At 34.9% G+C, this 20,581-nt stretch overlaps 1 long non-coding RNA gene across 3 annotated transcripts in view; it reads right to left on the bottom strand.

The window, feature by feature from the left end:
- The window catches only part of LOC123860692 (uncharacterized), a 126,513-nt gene that overhangs the window by 41,261 nt on the left and 64,671 nt on the right, over nt 1-20,581 (bottom strand). For 2 of the 3 annotated variants that reach the window (XR_010413174.1, XR_010413173.1), the window contains exons 2-3: nt 5,941-6,020; nt 2,445-2,514 (exon numbers count right to left, since the gene is read on the bottom strand). This is a non-coding gene — a long non-coding RNA (uncharacterized LOC123860692). Of the gene's footprint in view, nt 1-2,444; nt 4,623-5,940; nt 6,021-20,581 lie in introns of all 3 variants that reach the window. The other variant, XR_010413175.1, reaches the window with a different exon arrangement.

Genomic DNA, 20,581 nt, shown 5'->3' with positions numbered 1-20,581 from the left:
AGGGCCAGAGGGAGAAGCAGGCTCCCCGCCGAGCAGGGAGCCCAATGCAGGACTCGATCCTAGGACTCCAGGATCATGACCTGAGCCGAAGGCAGTCGCTTAACCAACTGAGCCACCCAGGCGCCCTGGTCTCATGTAATTTAAAGGGTAAACTCAACTTTAGTCAGTGAAGAGACCCAAAAGATTATTTCTCATTTTGTTAATTCTTTTCTATTGTTATTTCTTCTGAATCTCTGATAGCTTTTTTTCCCTTATTTTCCTTTTTTTCTTAGGTAACTATGAAAATATTAAGCATCAAAAGCAGTATGGAATTTTTATCTAACATTACAAATTAAACAATTAGTAGGGGTGCCTGGGTGGCTCAACTGGTTAAGCATCAGTTCAGGTCATGATCTTAGGGTCCTAGGATCGGGTCCCACATTGGGCTCTGCTCAGCAGGGAGTCTGCTTCTCCCTCTCACACTCCCTTTCCCTCTCTTTCTGTAAATAAATAAAATCTTAAAAATATCATAAAATAAAAATTAAGTTAAACAATAAGTATTCTGCTTTAGTTTAGAGTGTTGAAGTCTGGGTTTATTTAAGGGCTTTCATATTTTATTATAATATATAAATTGTATATGTTATTATATAGTTGATAATATAAACTTTTTATTATATAGAGAGAATATGAACACTAATGGTCATAACTAATGGATCAAAAGCTAACATAATCCCATTAAATATACCAATGGAAAAATATATATATATAGAGAGAGAGAAAAAACATTTCCAATATATTCAAAATAGGAATACTCCTGGTTTAGTAGAAGCTTTTAGTTGGGTGTAGGACATTAGTGAAATATTGTTGTAAATATATTCCACTAATGGTCATACTCAAATGACTTAAACAAACAGATTAAACAAGGGACTCTTCTTTGTGGGGACCTCTGTAGGCTGTTGGGAGCTGGTTGGCTGTTATCCCTACATTTGTTTGTCTTTCATTTGTTATTTTAAAATAGTTTCAGATTTACAATATGTATGCAGAGACTTTACAGAACGTCAGAGCATAAGTGCAACTTAGGCAGCATATCACTTCCTTAGAAAGTTCCCATATACTGCCTCAGGATGATCCTTTCAAGCAGAATGTCATTGCCATTTAACAGATGGAAAAAAAAAAAAAAATGAAGTAAGGATTTCTCAACCAGCAAGTGTGTCAGCACTAGAATTATATCTTCATCCACCTTTTTGATACAAAATGAACAAAACTTTTTAAAAATTTTAAAGAGAAGGGAAAAATATTTCACTTGGGCCCAAGTTAGGACAGCTGCCTGGGATACACAGTCTTCACAAAGAAGAGAGTGCTCTGGGGAGGCTACATTTGGTGCAGGGTTATCTATGTTCTTTACGTAAAGAGACAAATCATCATGATGAAGGACATTCCAGAAAGTTACAGACTTTATCTTATGTTTTTAGTATGTGCAAACTGCATGACTTTAATCTTATGAGAAGCAGGGATTTTTTCCCCCCTTATCTTTATGTTTAGAATGCTCCTTTTTGGTTAGTTAGTTTTTAATTTATTTATTGGAAGCAGATGTACAATGTATGCTCAAGGCAGAAATAGAGCCATGCTTTGAGGTTTTTTGGAGTCATTTTGACTTTGGTAAATGTTAAAGTAATAGCTTCCCTGGGAGCCCACAAACAGGGCCTGTGAAGGTTAAAAGTTGAGAATTTCCTTTATCAGCTCAACTCCATAGCATTTACCCTTTACTGTATCAACAGAACATAATACCCATTATATTCTTAAGGGGTGGAGTAATACATTCAAAAGGAGACTAGTTCAGGATTAGACACTGGAATTTCAGCACTGGTTTTGCAGCTAACAACCTTTCTGACTTCAGGCATGTAAGTGAACTTCTCTGGGCTTAAATTCCTGCATCTCAGTAAAAAGGAACTGAAGTAGCTAAACCATAAATCTCCACCAAGCTCTAAAATTTTATGATTAGATTCATTCTTCCTATGTTTGTAAGCACTGGGCATTTGCCAGAAGCCATTTTAAAGAATGAGAACAGAAAAATCTTACTATTGTAAATTGTCAAAAATGTATGTCATTGTAAACATATGTGTAGGGCCCTGAAGTTTAAGCTTCATTTAGCTTCACTGCAAATCTGCCTTTAGTGACATCACTGAATATGGCTTTGCTGGCATGTTTAGTCAGTGTGGTGGGAAAGAGGAAATCGTGGAATATTTAATGATATTACCCAGAAATTCTCCTGACCCCTTTCCTGTCTGAGGTGTTGAGGGGTAAAGAAGTGATCCATTTCTATTAGAAATTCAGAAAAAATGAATTTCTTGCTCTCTTGGAACAATTAAAGAGCCTCTTCTAGAAACTTACTAGAGTGGTGAGACTCACTAGAGTGGTAAGATCATTGGTTGTAAAGCCAAAGAGATGAAGTATTAGGTACTTACTTTCATTTCAAAATTAAGCGGTCAACAGTGCACCTAGTATACTGGAGAAAGCAAGGATTCCCAAAAGCTACTGCAAACAAAAAAAACACACACACATTATCTAAAGACTATGATATGAGCAATTTGGTAATCAAATACGAATGTAATTAGTGACAGGCCACATGACAAATGTGTTTAACAGCTTGAAATTTGGGGGATAACATTTACATGTAATTCTAAAAATAAATGTGTTAAATGTGGAGAAATCAAGATTAGGTCTCAGGCTACTCTGCCTTTGCCTCATAAACCACGATGAATTGGATCTCACAAAAATTTCATCTCACAAAATCCCACTGGATGTAAACAGAAACTAGCTTATTTTGTTGCAATCTAAAATATTCTGCATACTAAAATAGTTCATAGTTTTGGATGATTTCACATCTGCCTAATGTACCATTCACTTTTGTTTTTGTTTTTTTAAGGAGGATACAGCTTTCAAGCAACAATGAGGACATTTGCTACAATGACATCTCTTTAAGATAAATTACCAAACCCTTCAAGACCTAAAAAGATGGGGCCGATTATTTCCCACATGTTGGTCAAGGTCATTGAGGAAAAAAAATAGTATAAAAAGTTAATATTGCAGGAAAGACTTAGCATCAAAAATGAAATAATATTTGATACTGAAAAAGATATATTATCCCCATAGCTCTGCCAAATTCAGTGTCTACACAAATTATTATCTCTCTTTTAAGTGTCAGTAAGTTATAGTTCTCTAAGGGCAGCTTTAACTGCTTTCTGTTACTTAGAAATTTCCTCTGTTTTACTTCTCTCAGTCAAAATGACTTCAATTTTTACAATGCCATTTCCTTTTATGTCAGAATTGTGTGCCATGGTATAGAATTTCCAATTGAATATAACTATTCTCTTTCTGTCTACAAAATATACATACCAAATGAATATCTTAAGTATAACTTGCTAAAATAAAGGATGTCACATTTCAGTTGCTCGTGGATACTGATAGTCTTTGTACTAAATTCTTAGTACATATCCTCACTTTAAGAATTGTCAGTTTGCTGGATACAAGAAAAGTTCCCTTACTTGTGGAGGTGATAATGTTAACAACTAATAACTCATAGATTAACACTACAGTAAGCTTTTATTCCTAGAATAAAAGATAAATATATTATGACTCCTCTACTCTTATTTATAATTTTATTGTCAGCTCAGTGGAAACTGTCTAAAAATTGCTTTAAATATAAATTCAGCCCATTAAATATGGTAAAATTATTGATATTGTTGCAATTATACTATCAACTTTCCTGAACTCAGTTTCTCTGTTCTTTGCTTATAGTTGTGCTTAGAAGTAACTTTCTAGAATCCACATTTCCAATATGTGTTCTAAAATTACTGAAGAAGTAAGAAGTTATATACCTCAGTATTTGTTTGGAACATGGATATTATATGGATAATATATCTGATAAAAAATATTAGATCTTTACCTGGAAACGTTTAATGGTTGGAGTTTGGGGAATATGGTGACAGCGGCGGTCTTTCCAAATCCCCATTAGACCAACTAAATAGGGAATACAAAATCTCTTGTACAACGTATCCAAAAACTAAATGAAAGTGTCTTTGCTCACTCCAAGATGAAAGCAGGTAGCCAACCATGGGAGCAGGAGTAGGAATCGAGAGCCTTCAGATCATGATGCAAGTTTAACAAGTGTTAAAAAAAGGACTGGGTAGGAAGTGTATCAGTCTACATCCCAGTTCTGAGAAAAATTTGACCTGGCCAATGAGCTGCCCATTGGTCAGTCCTGAAGTGGAGAGAAATCAAATGGATCTAGTACTCCATATCAGGCTTAATCTTTGGCTGGGGCAGCCTTGAAGGAGCAGGGCTGTGGAGCCCAAGAGAAACATGCTTTGGTCTGAATGTGATAGAACCAGTGGAGTGACAGCTGGAGGATGAAAGTCAGCTATGCTCCCTGTGAAAGCCTGTGAAAGAGATCTGAGCAGAGCACCTTAATGGCTGAGGCAGTTTACCCATTACAACTATACATGCACTTTTCTAAGCTCTTGCATGGTTTTCTGGGGCCTCTCTTTCTGAGAAGTTTACTGGAATGAAGCACAGCTCCTTTTTTCCACCGTTGTAACTGGGGCCACAACTGAGACCTCCTTCAGATTTTAGAACTTAGTGTCCTAAGAATAAGAGAAATTGACACTGGTTATTGAGTAGCCATCTTGTTACTGTCAGGTAAAAAGTGATAAGAATGTAGAGAATATGTATGGGAAAATGAAGACATTGTAAAAATTAAAATAAGTATATCTGATGAAGCTAAGCAGACATTCCAATCTGTATGATTCCAAAAATCTTAATCTTTAAGATAAAAATATAATTAATGGAGAATTAAAAGTTCAAACTAGACAGATGAAGTGAAAATCAAAAAATATGTTATAATTCTCCAAAGAAATTATAAGATAGAACATACAAAATAGGATTTGAATTACAGAGAATAAAAAATGGTCTATTAGGCTTCTAATGATGATTTAATAAACTTATAGACAATTTAAAGAATATACCATTTAATAAGACAGTAGCAATAATTTTCAGAACCAACATAAAATATGTTATCTAACTAAATAACAACAAAACCATAATTGGTCTCAAGCATGGGTCAAGAGCTAATTAACACTAAGGCACACAGAATCAAAAATGACTGAGTTAGCAAGTAAAAAAATGCTGGTTCTAAATCAGATTTGATGATAAGATTACCTATGAAGGAGTAACATACTCATCACAGAGAGCAACAATGTGTTACTGAAATAAAATCTTCAAAGTGACGAAGGAAAATTACTATGAATATAATTTTATTCCAGCTACACAATCATTAAATAATGTAAGTGAAATAAAAACAGTTTTAGATACAATGAAAGCCAGATAAATTGCCACCCATCTACCTCCACTGAAAGTGCTACTCATGGGTGTAACTCAGCAAGCAGGAAAGGAGATCCAGACAGAGAGAAGGGGGTATAAGAAGTAAAGAAAATGGTAAAACCTATAGGTAAATATACATACATATATGTGTGTGTGTGTGTGTGTGTGTATACATATATATGTATATATATACACATGACTATTCTGTGTGTATATATTGACAATAACTCAGTGTGGGGTGATTAAAAATATCATAAAAATAAAAATTTAAAAGCAATATGAAAGATGAGAAAACTAACCACATTAGTTTAAGTCTTTATAAATGCCTCTTTTCTAGTACTACAGGAGAATAAATATGTCTATTAATTCAACATCCTTTAAAGATTGTTTTAAGTAATAACTAAAATAATCTTAAGAGGTCTAACACTGACAGAGGTAAAAAAAAAATGAATAGAATATAGAACGTATAATTTGGAACAAGTGTTCTTGATCTTAGCATATGGACATTTTGGACCAGGTAGTTCTTTGTTGCATGGGGTTCGCTGTGCTTTGTAGGATATTTAGCAGCATCCCTAGACTTACCCAGTTGATGCTAGTAGCAATCCTCAGTCTGTTTTGACTGCTGGGAGAACCACAAATAGCCTCACTTGAGAACCACTGATCTAAAATAAGGCAGAAAAGGAAAAAAGAGATAGTCAATAGAAAATACAGAATATGTGAGAAGAATAATTTCACATATACTAGAAATCATAATGTAAAGTTTTAAAAATCACTTAAACAGACTCCTGTATTTTAAAAATCACAACAATACAGTGTTTCAAAAAGTCTTATCTAAATCATAATGATTCAGAAGAGTAGAAAATTACAAGGGATGGGCCAAGCAAAATTCCAGACAAATCTATAAAAGAAAGGCAATATAATAATATTATGGGAATTTGAACAGAATAGTATATAAATAAAGGATAGTATCTAAACTATAATCATTCATCAAGATATAAAAAGCATGTATTGCTACATACCTATTACAATAGACTAAAAGTTATAATGCATGAATTGTTAGAATTCAAAAAATAAACGTATATTTAACATTAATTTTTCTCAAAATGATCAGCCAGTAAAAAATTAAATACTAAGAACATTGATTAAACAGTAGTTTATATACAGAATACATATTAATATTCTACATATAAATATTACACATTTAATATACAACATGAAATTTAAAACACGTACATATGTCTAACTACTTACATCAACATATATGCATTTGTATGCTGACATATAGAGGTAGACAGATCTCAACATGTTAGTAATAACACTTTCCCAAATTTGATCATGTTTTAGGACATAAAAAAAAATTCATAAGAAATAGTAATAAAAACGAGTAAAACTACTAAAAAAATAGTAGTTACCACCATACAAATCATCTTCTTTAAAAACAATATAATTCCATTAAAAATCACTAATTTTAAAAAGTCCCTCCTTCATTCTGTTACATTTTGGGAACTTAAACACTTCTAAAAAGTTCTTCCAGTTGACGTTCAATCACAATAGAAATTACAAAATAATTGGAAATACACAAAAATGGAAGTTAGAGCGTGTTTCCTCCTCTAAATCCCCTAATCCTACCTTCAGGGTTGGGGAAGAGGCCCACATATTGATGTGACACCCAGCTTCCCCACCATTCAGTCCATCAAAACCTAACAGAAGAAAGCACACTAACTCAAAGCTAGAGTAGCTTTTCTCCAAGGGGAGCAACAGAAATCCTCCCACCAGAACAACTGGGATTAAGTCCACATTTCCCAGAAACTTTTAGTCCTGTCTTTTAGTATAGGCCTAAGCACTATAGCCAAGACCTTATTTTCCCTTGGACAGAGCTCTACCTACCCAGATAAGTAGAGAAAGCTCCAGAAACTCACTGGGTCATATCCTATATTACTCAAAGCCTTGCTACCACTATCTGCAATGAATCCATTGGGACTAATCTCATTATGTCTTTTTTTTATCTCAGCAAAAAACTTCCTAAACTGCTAGGTTATCTTTCTATTTCTACACCTTAATCCAGTAAAGCCCTGTAAATCTCCATTGTTTCTTCTTTTGTAGTCTTCTGTCAACTTCTTAAATTTTATTACTCTATTCCTTGAAATTCAATGTTATGTATGAGTTACACATAAAATTCTCTATACTGTCAACGTATTACCTGAATGGTCCCTTCATTCATTTTGTCCAAATTGAAATCCAGCTATCACCTGGATGTAGTAATTAGTGCATGAATTCCCTCATAGTGTCTCCCAATGGTGGCTTTATTTTTCTCACTAGTGGCTTTATTTTTCTGAGTCCTTATATCACTGTTTTGGAAATGAACTAGGTATTCTTTTATTTCCAAAGTCACATTTAGAGCATATGCCCACCTTTTTAGTAGCCATGTTCAAATGTAATCCCTAATAATTCTCATCTCTTGGTATTCACATTTCTGTGTAGTCCTAGCCCACACTGTGGGAAGTGATAGAGTGTGACTTTCAGAGTAGGCCATAAAAGGCATTGAAGCTTCTGCCTTTTTTCTCTTGAATCACTTGCTCTGAATCTGGCTGTCATGTCCTGAGGACACTCCACCAGCCCTATAACGAAGTCCACATTTTGAGTGAGATTTTCTTCCACCCACCACCATCAACTTGCCAATCATGAGTGAGCAACTTTAGAAGTAAATCTTCCAGGCTCAGTAAGGAAACTCTGATGACCCCAGTCAAGGCTGACATAAAAGTTGCACTATCATAAGAGAAATTTCTAAGGCAGAAGCCTGAAGCAGTGCTTCTCTTAAATGCCTGACTGACAGAAACTCTGAAACAATAAATACTTGCAGTGTTTTTATGGTCCCAAATTTTAGTTAATTGGTTGCACAGCAAAATGTAAGTAACACAATCATTTTTTTTTCTAAAATCTCCAGCTCTGAATCTCAGGTCAACAAGCTTTATTAACCACCATATCTCATTACTGTCATCATCTGCCTAGTCCTGGGACATCACCTTTCATTTTCTAATGATTTTAGCTAATGTCTCACTGTTACTCTTTCACAGACCACTCTAGCAGGAATTCTTCCAAGTTTCCATATATAGAGAGATAATCCTTCCCTACACTCTTTTTTCATATTTTTATTTTCTAATTTGTTGGAGAGAAATAGTATCTCATTGTTTTGGTTGTATTTTTTTTTAACCATGAGTGAGTTTGAAAATGTTTTCATATTTTCAAAAACCATTTTTCTATCTTTTCTGTTGAATCGCCTGTCCATGTATTTTTCTCATTTTCAATCAGAAAATGAGAACACATCAGTTTTAAGGCTTTTTTACCATTAGGACTATTAGTCTTTTGTTCTGATTACTGTAAAAGTTTCTTCCCAGTTTCACAGTTTTCACTGATTATTTGATGTCGATTTTCACAATACAAAAGCTTTAAAAATATTTTTACATACTCAAATTCATCAATCCTTTTACTTATTGCCTCTGGATTTTTTAAAACTTAGAAAGCCTTTCCCTGCACTGAGATTCAAGAGAATTTCACCCATATTTCATTGTCATACTTGTATAGTTGTTTTTTTTTACTTTTGTATCTCTAATCTAACTGAATTTTTTTCTTTACACACAATGTGAGATGTGAGATGTGGATTTTTTTTTATTACAAATGACTACCAAGATGTTCAAGCACTGGGTGTTATATGAAAACAATGAATTGTGGATCACTACATCAAAAACTGATGATGTATTGTATGGTGACTAACATAACATAATAAAATAAAATTTAAAAAAAAGTCTGAATACTCAAGGCAATCTTGAGAAAGAACAAAGCTGAAGGCATCATGCTTCCTGATTTCAAACTATATTACAGAGCTACAGTAATCAAAACAGTATGGTACTGGCATAAAAATAGATATATCTATCAATGGAACAGAAGAGAAAGCCCAGAAATAAAGCCATACATATACTGTCAATTAATTTATGAAGAATATACACTGGGAGAAGAACAATCTCCTCAATAAATGGTCTTGGGAAAACAACAACCACAAGCAAAAGAATGAAACTAGATCACTATTTTTCATCATACATAAAAATCAACTTGAAATGAATTAAAGACTTGAATGTAAGACTTTAAACCATAAAACTCCTAGAAGAAAATATAGGTGCTATGCTCCTTGACATAGGTCTTTGCAATTATTTTTTGGATTTGATATTAAAAGCAAAGACAACAAAAGCAAAAACAAATAAATGGGACTATATCAAAAGCTTCTGCACAGCAAAGGAAATTAATAACAAAATGAAAAGGCAACCTACAGAATTGGAGAAAATATTTGAAATCGTGTATCTATTAAGAGGTTAATGTCTACAATATATAAAAAATTCATACAAATCTATACCAAAAAAAAAAAAACCCAATCCAATTAAAAAATGGACAGAGGATATGAATAGACATTTTTCCAAAGAAGATATACAAATGCCTACCAGGTACATGAAAAGATGCACAACATCACTAATCATCAGGAAATGCAAATCAAAACCACAATGATATACTATCTCATACCTGTTAAATGGTTATTATCAAAAACAAACAAAACAAAATCCACAAGTATTGGTGAGAATGTGGAGCACAGGGAACCCCTGGTGGGAAAGTAAATTGTCACAGCCAATATGGAAAATGGTATGGAGCTTCCTCAAAAAATTAAATAATTAAAAATAGAATTACCATATGATCTAGCAATTCCACTTCTGGTATTTACTGGAGGGAAATGAAAACATTAACTCAAGAAAATATGGGGGGGATATATATATGGATATATTATTCAGCCATAAAAAAAAAGGAAATCCTGCCATTTACAACAACATAGATTGTGCCTGAGGGCATTATGCTAAGCAAGATATGTCAAGCAGGAAAAAATACCTATGATCTCAGTTATATGTGAAATTTTAATTTTTTAATTTTTTTTAAGATTATTTATTTATTTGACAGAGAGCAACACAGTGAGAGGGGTAACACAAACAGGGGGAGTGGGAGAGGGAGAAGCAGGCTTCCCGCTGAGCAGGGAGCCCAATGCGGGGCTTGATCTCCAGACCCTGGGATCATGACCTGAGCTGAAGGCAGACGCTTAAGGACTAAGCCACCCAGGTGCCCCTATATGTGAAATTAAAAAAAAAAAAAAGAATTTAAACGGAGATCAAATTGATAGTTGCCAGAGGCAGGGGGTGAGGATGGGTGAAATGGGTGAAGAGATCAAAAGGTACAAAGCCCTTAATGAGATAAATAACTGATGGGGATGTCATGTACAGCATGGTGATTATAGTTAATAATACTGTATTATATATTTGAAAGTTGCTTTGAGAGTAGATCTTAAAAGTTCCCATCACAAGAAAAACGTTCCTAGCTTTCTGTGGTGACGAATGTTAACTAGACTTACTGTGTTCATATTGCAATATATTGCATATATATACGCACAGTGTGTGTGTATATATCTATATATCTATATATATATATCTCAAATCATGTACAGTTGAAACTAATATAATGTTATGTCAATTATATCTGAAAAAATAGTGGAAAAAATCTAAATTCTATCAGACCTCAAGAAAACATTGGAATTATATTGGTTACGAAACTAAGACCTGCATCCCATCAAAAGTGGAAGGAAGGAAAAAGAGAAGGGGAGAAAAAATAAAGCTTTACTCAACCACTGTATAAATAAATAACCTCCAAAGCTTAATATTCCAAGTCTGTTTTGGCATAAAGTAGTGGTTTGAGGATCAGAAACATGTATAATATAATCCTTTAAAAAAATCTATTTTTGACATCTGGTATCTGCTCAGAGATGAGACACCTGGAAAGAATTTCGATTTTACAAGGGAAAAAAGGCCAGACAAACTACAAATTCACAACTTCCCTTGAACCTACCTGGGCACTGAGGTTTCAGGTGAACAAAATCTAAGGAGGTGCCTGCAGGGAAAGATGGGACAGAGACGGGCGCCTGGGTGGCTCAGTCATTAAGCGTCTGCCTTCTGCTCAGGTCATGATCCCAGGGTCCTAGGATCAAGTCCCACATCAGGCACCCTGCCCTACAGGAAGCCTGTTTCTCCCTCTCCCACTCCCCCTGCTTGTGTTCCTGCTCTTGCTATCTCTGTCTCCGTCCAATAAATAAATAAAATCCTAAAAAAAAAAAAAAAGATGGGACAGAGGCAGTGGCTTATTGGGCAATTAGCTACAAGGTAGAGTTTATTTAGCAGAGGCTGTGAATTGGTGGATATCAGGAGTGCACTGCTGAGGGAGTGGGAAACCCTTTATGGGCCACAGAAACTGGGGAGTCCAATTCCTCTTCAGGATTTTCTCCTTGAACCCCATCAGGTGCTCTTGGAAATTACTGGATAAAGTTATAAGAAGATGTCGTTAACACTGAAGATTTAGAGAAAGAATGGCAGGTACGGGGGGAAGGGCATGCAGTTCTACTTGTTCCTTTCTCCACTCTATCCCTTCTGGAATAAAAGTTTCAATATGTGGAGGTTAAAAGCAATAAACACTATCACTGTTGGACACTGAAATAAACATATTACGTCTAAAGGAAGGGGACAGAAACACAAACACAAAAACAAAACCTTGCACCTGGAAGAGGAATAGAAATATGAGAGGTGGGCCCAGAAACACATCTAGGGAAGGGTAGGGGCACCAAGAGGAATAGGAGCTGAGACTCAGGGACTTAATGCTTGCCTAAGACACAGGCTAAATCAGAAAGACAAAGTGCATTCTCCCTGCAACACCAGGCTAAGAAGAGTTGAATATTGTATTAGAATTCTTCAGAGAAAAGAATCAATAGAGTGTATACACAGTACCCTCAATATTGCAGAATTTTCTGATTAAATTTTCAGCCACAAAACAGGTGCTTTCTGCTTTGTCTGCTTCTCACTCCCTGCACTTGCCCTTCAGGGGCTGGCTAATGCCTTATGTGCATTATTGTTTATAAAATATTGGGTTCATGCACGGTTTTTATAGTTGTTTTTTCCTTCATGATTATGTCTCGTGTCCTGGCAGCGTGGTAGTGCTGAACTGTGTATAATTATGTTCTCCCTAACTCACTAAGAACTCAGCAGGACCTAGGTAACTACTTTCTCTCAAATTCTAAATATTTTTCAGGAGTCAGCAAATGATCAGATTTTCTGAAACATAATTTCATTGATGAATCTGGAGGGTTTTTTTAGTGTCCTGTTCTCAGAGATCTTAGCCTCTTAATTTCTGGCTCTCTTTGATGTTTCCTGGCAACTTTCAAGACCTGTTTGTTTTCAATTTTTAAACCGAGGTTTTATAATTATTAGTGGTAGAGATTGCATCTTACATTTTGTTGAGCTCATTGATAATGTTTCATCTAATGTCCTTTTTTCTATTAAATCTTTGTTCTTGGGTATGAAATGATTTCTTGGTTACTTTTGTCATATTGCTTTCTCATGCTGTTCACTTTTTTTTTTTTAAGATTTTATTTATTTATTTGACAGAGACAGAGACAGCGAGAGCAGGAACACAAGCAGGGGGAGTGGGAGAGGGAGAAGCAGGCTTCCCTTGGAGCAGTGAGCCCGATGCGGGGCTCGATCCCAGGACTCTGGGATCATGACCTGAGCCGAAGGCAGACGCTTAACGACTGAGCCACCCAGGCGCCCTCTGTTCACTATTCTTAAATTTGGTAAGTCTCAGATGAGTGCATTTTTCATATGCTTTAATCTGTTTGTAGATCCTGATTCACAACACAGTTTTCCTTTATTACTTATTATTGAGGGTAGTGTATGTGTGTATGTGGTGGGGTGAAATACGGGATATACAGCTGAAAATGGTGTAGTCAAACCTACCTCCAATGACTGGGAGTTTATGTTGAAAATTATGTTTAGGGACGCCTGGGTGGCTCAGTCGGTTAAGCGTCTGCCTTCGGCTCAGGTCATGATCCCAGGGTCCTGGGATCGAGTCCCGCATTGGGCTCCCTGCTCCATGGGGAGCCTGCTTCTCCCTCTGCCTCTGTCTCTCTCTCTGTCTCTCATGAATAAATAAATAAAATCTTTAAAAAAAAAAAAGAAAAAAGAAAATTATGTTTAGTGTTTGGTCATTTGGAATCTTGATCTCCTCATGCCTAGCAGATATAACAAAATCTATGTATATGTCCTCACCTCTCCTAAGCACAAATCTGAAATTACTGCTCACGACTGAAAGAATAACTTTCTACTGTTAAATCCTTATGCTGAGCAGATGTGAACAGTGGGGAAAAATTATTATTTTGTATAAATAATGCTAACACAGTATTACCAGAAATAATTCTAGTATTATAATAAATCTTGCCTCCAAAGGATATATCCAAGTCCCAATCCCTGGACTCTGTGCGTATTATCCTATTTGGAAAGAAGAGGTTTAAAGATGCAATTAAGTTTGAAATGGGGATAGCATTCCAAATTATCCAAGTGGGCACTCAATCCAATAGGAGACAGACAGTGACAGAAGAGAAGACAGACACCCGGAGGAGAAGGGAATGTGAAGACAGAGGCAGAATCTGACAGAGACATGAATGCCAAAGAAGGCCAAGGAGAGCTGACAGCCACAAGAAGCTGGGGAACGGAAAAAAACAGATGCTCTCCTAGAGACTTCGCGGGGACTGCAGAGCTGCCAATACCATGTTTGTCGACTTCTGACATCCAAAACTACAAAAGAATACATTTCTGTAGTTTAAATGCCCCCAAACCAGGGTAATTTGTTATAGCATTCTTAGGAAACAGTTACCTTCCTCTTTCTGGAAGATAACACTTCTAGTTTTTGAATGTCTGTGAAAACAGTCATTTTTTTCCCCAGTATACCTCCCTATAAATGTTAAAAATTTGGTTAACTTCTTCAATATTATCCAATCCACTAGCCATTTTTCAGAGATGCCTCATGAAATTTGAGCTATTAAGTGCTTTTATTGCTTAGAAACAGAAGAGAAGGCTGCCTGCCACAGTGGTCGATCCACTATCTTAAAAACAATCTTCATCATATACTGAATATACTAATTCTAATCCATTTAATTAACAGTTAACATATTAAAATAAAGTTATTTAGAAGGAATTTTAATTTCAATTGCTAGTAATTGTTCAATTTCATTTTAACTGTTTTCATTGTACTTAAATTGCTTAAATAAAAAAAAAGATAATTATAAATCACATAAAAAGAACACTACAACTAGTTTTCCTGTCTAGCGTGTCTTCCTTTTTACATGTAATTCCTGTTGGAGTTACTCCATCTATGTATGAAAGAATGAAAAGTATAGAAATTAAATACTATTGTGCAAAAAGAATGTGGATATCATGCTATTCAACTTAGAAATTTGCTTGGGAAGGCATTTCTAACAGAATTTCTTAACCTTGGGGATTGCCAGAAGAAGCTGAAGTGATACTGTTAAGTGAAAGTTTACAATCCCTTTAGTAGAGACAGAGAATTAAACTCCACTTAGCAAGTTTCACTGTTCCCCTTAAAGCCGCTTTCATTGCTAATGCAAAAAAAAAAAAAAAAGGATAAAATTAAACAAATAAATTATTTTCACAAGTTTTAGGGAGCTTTACATAATCTAGACCTTTCTTAAGTTTCATTTTATACTTTGGAGTTTTGAGAGCTTTGATTTTTAAACACATGACAGATAAGATTCAGCCTTAGAAGACTGTGCTTTGACACTGTAAATCGGCCATATCACACACACTGAGATTTATTGTCATTTACAGTCACTTTGTACTCAAGGTAGAGGTTTAAAGCATTGGTTGTTAACACCTGTATTACAGACTTTGAAGAAACCCCTAGGGTTTGTCAGTCAGTTATGCAAGTTGAGATAGTAAATAACGAACTCAATTGCCAGGACAGAAAAGACACGTTATTTTTGTAGAGTTTAACAACCAAGACAAAATTACTGGTCTCATGACAGAAGCTTAAGTCCTATAATTAAACTTATTACCCCGTGACCTTGGATGCTGATTGTCCATTTGATGTTGAAACCAGCTGCTGACTCACAGGTTCCAGGTGGCACAAATAGAACGTGACAGTGAAAACTGGTCAAAGATTCTCCCTGTTTCGGGGTATTAGAAACCATTCACCAACACAAATGAACCATTCACAGTGATTCTACATGGTTAAATGTGTGAAAAGAGAGAATTGTAGTAAGGAAAATAATTTGTGATTTGACTATTATCTGGGCTCGTTTCTTAACCTCGGGGATTGCCAGAAGAAGCTGAAGTGATGTTGGTAAGGGAAAGTTTACAATCACTTTAGTAGAGCTGGAGAATTAAACTCCATTAGCCTATTTCAAATGAAGCTTTATATCATATTAAGGAGTGAATAAACATGCTTTAAAAGAGCTTGTTTTTGAGAACCATAAGATGATTAAACAAACACTTAACAATCTGACTTGTAAATACTTTCTTGATAACCTTTGGTCTCTCTGGAAGGACATGTTTACAGACCATTTTTCTAGAAGCCTGGAGGCTATCATATATAACTGACAAACACCAATAAATGAATCTCTTGTTGGGGTGCCTGGGTGGCTCAGTCAGTTAAGCAGCTGACTCTTGGTTTCAGCTCAGGTCATGATCTCAGGGTTGTGAGTCTGAGCCCCGCGTCAGACTCCCTGTTCAATGAGGAGTGTGCTTGAAGATTCTCTCCCTCTGCTCTGACCCAAACACACTCTTTCTGGCTCTCTCTCAAACAAATAAAATCTTTAAAAAAATGAATCTCTTGGGAAGATGGAATAGAGCATACCTATCAACTATTAGACATTGAGTATGATTATCTATACATACAGATCATCAGATCTTACATATATCCTTTGATTACAAAAATAAGTAACAAAAAATTCTTACTTGAGGAATATTATATAACTGAAAAGCAATTCCACAGTATAACCCCCGAACTTTAGCCAACAAATCACAATATACAATTTTTCCCTGATACTCCAATTTCCATGCTGTTTGGAGCTAATATTGTTTAGTGCTTAATTCTAGCGTAAGTCCTTAATGACTCTGGTAACAAGGTCCCAGCGGGTAAGAAGTAACATCCTGGTTTTCATGTGTCTGAACAACCCCACAGATCTACCCGAGCATTTTGCTACTCCCACTGCTTCTCTCCACCTACTGTTTCAGCAGCCAGTAATATAAAGGGATCATCACAGCAAATGTTTTTTGTACTTTACATCTCCCTATTCCCCAAAGTGACTGTTGCTCATATGAGTCCTTTAGTCTGAAACATGTCTTGCTCCCTATGGGTTACAGATATTTAAAGTAAAGCTCAGATGTAAGAACAGTGCTAAATATACCCTAAAGTTTTATGTTTTGTTTTTCAAATATAAGAAGACTACTTACAGACTTGCAAAATAGAGACTACATGTCAAAATATATACTTGTTATAAACAATAGTATTAGTTGTTTTTGTCACAGTTATTATTTTTATTATTCCATTCTGGCTTAATAATATTAAGGACTTAACATTTAGAAATCTCTGTATATTACTTAATGATATTTTTATAAATTAAATGTCATTAGAAATTTTGATAATTGTATGTACTTATCATTTATCATAGACTTTAAAGTTTATAAATAACTTTCCATTAAAATTTTTGTATTTAGCATTAGAGAAGTTCACTTCATCAGTGGTTAAAGTAATTATATTTCTTTTAATGATAAAATGTTTTAAGTAACTGATAAAAATAATGTATGTCTTGGGCGCCTGGGTGGCTCAGTTGGTTAAGCGACTGCCTTTGGCTCACGTCATGATCCTGGAGTCCCGGGATCGAGTCCCGCATCGGGCTCTCTGCTCGGCAGGGAGTCTGCTTCTCCCTCTGACCCTGCCCCTCTCATGCTCTCTCTCTCTCTCTCAAATAAATAAATAAAATCTTTAAAAAAAAAATAATGTATGTCTTGGGCGCATGGGTGGCTCAGTCGGTTAAGCATCTGTCTTTGGCTCAGGTCATGATCCCCAAGTCCTGGGATCAAGCCCTGCATCAGGCTCCTTGCTCAGTGGGGAGTCTGCTTGTCTCTCTGCCCCTTCCCTGCCTCAGGCTCTCTCTCTCTTTGTCTCACTCTCTCTCTCAAATAAATAAAAATAAATAAAATCTTTAAAAAATAATAATAATAATGTATGTCCTAAATAAACTTTCCTTCATTCTTTATTACATGGGTTCAATATAGATGTTCCTATTTCTGATTTTCATTTCTTCTCCTCCAACCATCCTCAAAACATACCTATTTTAAATTTTATTTAGTAAATTCTTTAACAATTTCTTTAACCATTTCTTTAATTTTCTTTAATTATTTGCTTCAATGTTAAACTCTTAATCTAATTTTTCTACTAAGTACATTATGTAATCAACCAATTAATTTGAAGACCTATGTCAATGAAGCATAAAGTGCAAATAATTCAAGCAAATAAATTTTCAAATGGAAAGAGAATTCTATCACCAAATTGACAGTTGCTTACAGGATGAGAAATTACACAAAAGAAAATGATCTGGAAATTAGATAAAACCCTTGGATGGCACATAAGCCACAAAAATAGATTTTTATTTCACATGCAAAGTCATATTTGGTATCATACCCTAGAGCTTATTTTCTTTCATTACATCACATTGCAGAGAATATTTTTTCACAATTTCCATTGCTTCTTTCATTCCTTTCCATATTCTTCTCATACTCATAGGGCACATACTCTCAAACAATCTGTTTAAACTCTAGTCTCATCTAAAATTCTAATGTCACTTGGAATAAAGTGGAAAAAATAGTGTAGCAGAACTCTGTTCACTCTTTAAGCTGTGTTTTAAAGTCCACACAAGAGCTAGTTGTTACATATTACAATAGATAGGTTTTGCTTCAGAGGCTTATTACTTTTACTGATTAACACTACAGTTGATTTACCATCTTTCATCTGCCTAGAGAATGCCGGATTCTTTCAGGAAAAAGGTAAAGGTTGTTGAAAAAAACACTTGCCAAATGGTATCCATTAGAGTATAACAGAAAGGAAGTTACTTCTCTTCTAGTTGAATAAGACTGAATAAATAGTCCTGTGAACAAATCTGCAGACAAGCAAAAGCTTAAGCACTGTGTAATTATAAAAGAATAGATAGTGATGTTTATACAATCCCCACAAAATTCAGTATTTAAGATAGGCTGGGAAAATAATCATGCAGATAAATTGCAGTTATTTTGTTGTTTTTAGGTTGGGAAATTTGCAGTTTCTACTGCTATTTTTTTACTTTCTTACATATTTTTTTCAGTCTATATATTTAGAAAGAACTATGTATAAAGATAATGGCATCCCACAAATTCTGGTTTGTTCTAATGCAGAACTCAAATTTTCAGCTATGTAGTCACTATTAAAAAATCATATGTCTCTCTTTAAAATAATTTGAGATGCGTATAAGTTGAGTTTCAGAAATATCAATGTGGACAAGACTATAAAGTCAGTAAGAACCATAAAACTCCTGACACTCATGTAGTGCTACTTCCATCTGATTGAGTCTTTATAAATAATGGCATATCAACACCCAGCATAATCACTAGGTAGTGTATTAAAAGGTACACTAATATATACATATATATATTTTTCTATTTTATAAAATAGTGATTATCTCATTGCATTTAGGACAATTATATCCCTAAAAAATTTTTAACAATACAAAAACAACAACACAATTAAATATCCAAGTACAAGTAAGAAAAATAAAACTTTCAATGTGCCTCAACAGAAAAAAAGAAAATCACTAACTAGGTTTACAATGAAAGGGAATGGACAATGACACTGATCCAGAATGATTTGAAAGGTGATATCCTTAAAAAAAAAAAAGGTGACATCTTGATAAAGAAGTATTGGTAAATAATGTAGAAAGAAGGGGCACCTGGGTGGCTCAGTCGTTAAGCATCTGCCTTCAGCTCAGATCATGATCCCAGAGTCCTGGATCAAGCCCCGCATCCCTGCTCAGCAGAAAGCCTGCCTCTCCCTCTCCCCCTGCTTGTGTTCCCTCTCTCGCTGTGTCTCTCTCTGTCAAATAAATAAAATCTTAAAAAAAAAAAAAAAATGTAAATGAGGTCAGACATTAAGACCTCCCTCACCAATATTTAAATATAATTTTTAAAAGTTAGAAAAAAACCCACAAAACAAACTAATATACAAATTGACAATATCAAGGAGAAAATTATAAGTACAGTTTAATGCTGTGAATCTTACAAATAAGTCAGCAAAGAAAACTTTCACTTCTGGCTATATAAGAGTACCTTGTAGGACCAATTCTTATTTAAATGGAATTAGGAGTTGATATCCCAGTGATAAGGAAGGAACAAAGTGAGGTGAATCTCAATTTTTTTGCTAGTTTTCCCCAGAGATATTTACCATATCATAAGTGGCAAAGGTAAAGATATGAAGAGCTGAGCAGAAAGTTGTAACCGGGAGAGTAAGAAATATAAGGTTTTATGTGGTCAGAGCTGAAGAGACAAGTGATGGTGTTTAGGACATTTATGAATTGAGGTTATAACATCTTAGAGAAAACAAAAAGTCAAATGGAGTCTTACGTTTTGTACAACATTTTCCCTAATCCCTACGATGTGTTTGTATTTGAGTGCAGCAATTAAAAAAGGCTGATAATTAAGTATAAAGTAGAAGGTAAGAGTCTCAGAAGTCAAACAGGGCTTTTGGCAGATTATTACAGAGATCCTTGTGCCTATAAGGCGTAGGATCCCTAGAAAAAGAGTAGGGCTTTAGGACAGATTCTGAAGGGAGACGCGTTAAAGGAAGAGCACTATGGAAATCAACCAATCAAAATAAAAATGGAAAACTCCTTAGAATCCCCTCAGTCCAAGAGTGATTCAGATCACCTACCCCTTCTCTAAATGCTTCCAGAACCAAAACATATACTTCGGCAGGAAGATGACGTTATTCAGAATCTCACATAAAATATCTACATTAAGCAAAATTATAATCATACCAGAAAATAAGACCAAGAGAAACACCAAAGAAATAGAAAAAGTCTCCTAGACAATCCAGATATCAGTATTTTCAAATACTGTCTTTAACCATTAATAACAAGGTCAAAAATACAAATGAGATGCAAAATTTCAGCAATAAATTGAAACTTATAAAAGAAACGAAGTGGACCTTCTAAAACTGAAATATATAGTAGATGAAATTATAAATTCAGCAAATGAACTTAAGAGCACAT

The sequence above is a fragment of the Mirounga angustirostris genome, unplaced genomic scaffold (assembly GCF_029215605.1).
Source record: "Mirounga angustirostris isolate CCGP_5_RB_7025 unplaced genomic scaffold, mMirAng1.0.hap1 SCAF_7, whole genome shotgun sequence".
NCBI classification, from domain to species: domain Eukaryota; kingdom Metazoa; phylum Chordata; class Mammalia; order Carnivora; family Phocidae; genus Mirounga; species Mirounga angustirostris.
The sequence above is the reverse complement of the archived record's forward strand: the minus strand, read 5'-3'. Positions and strand labels throughout refer to the sequence as shown.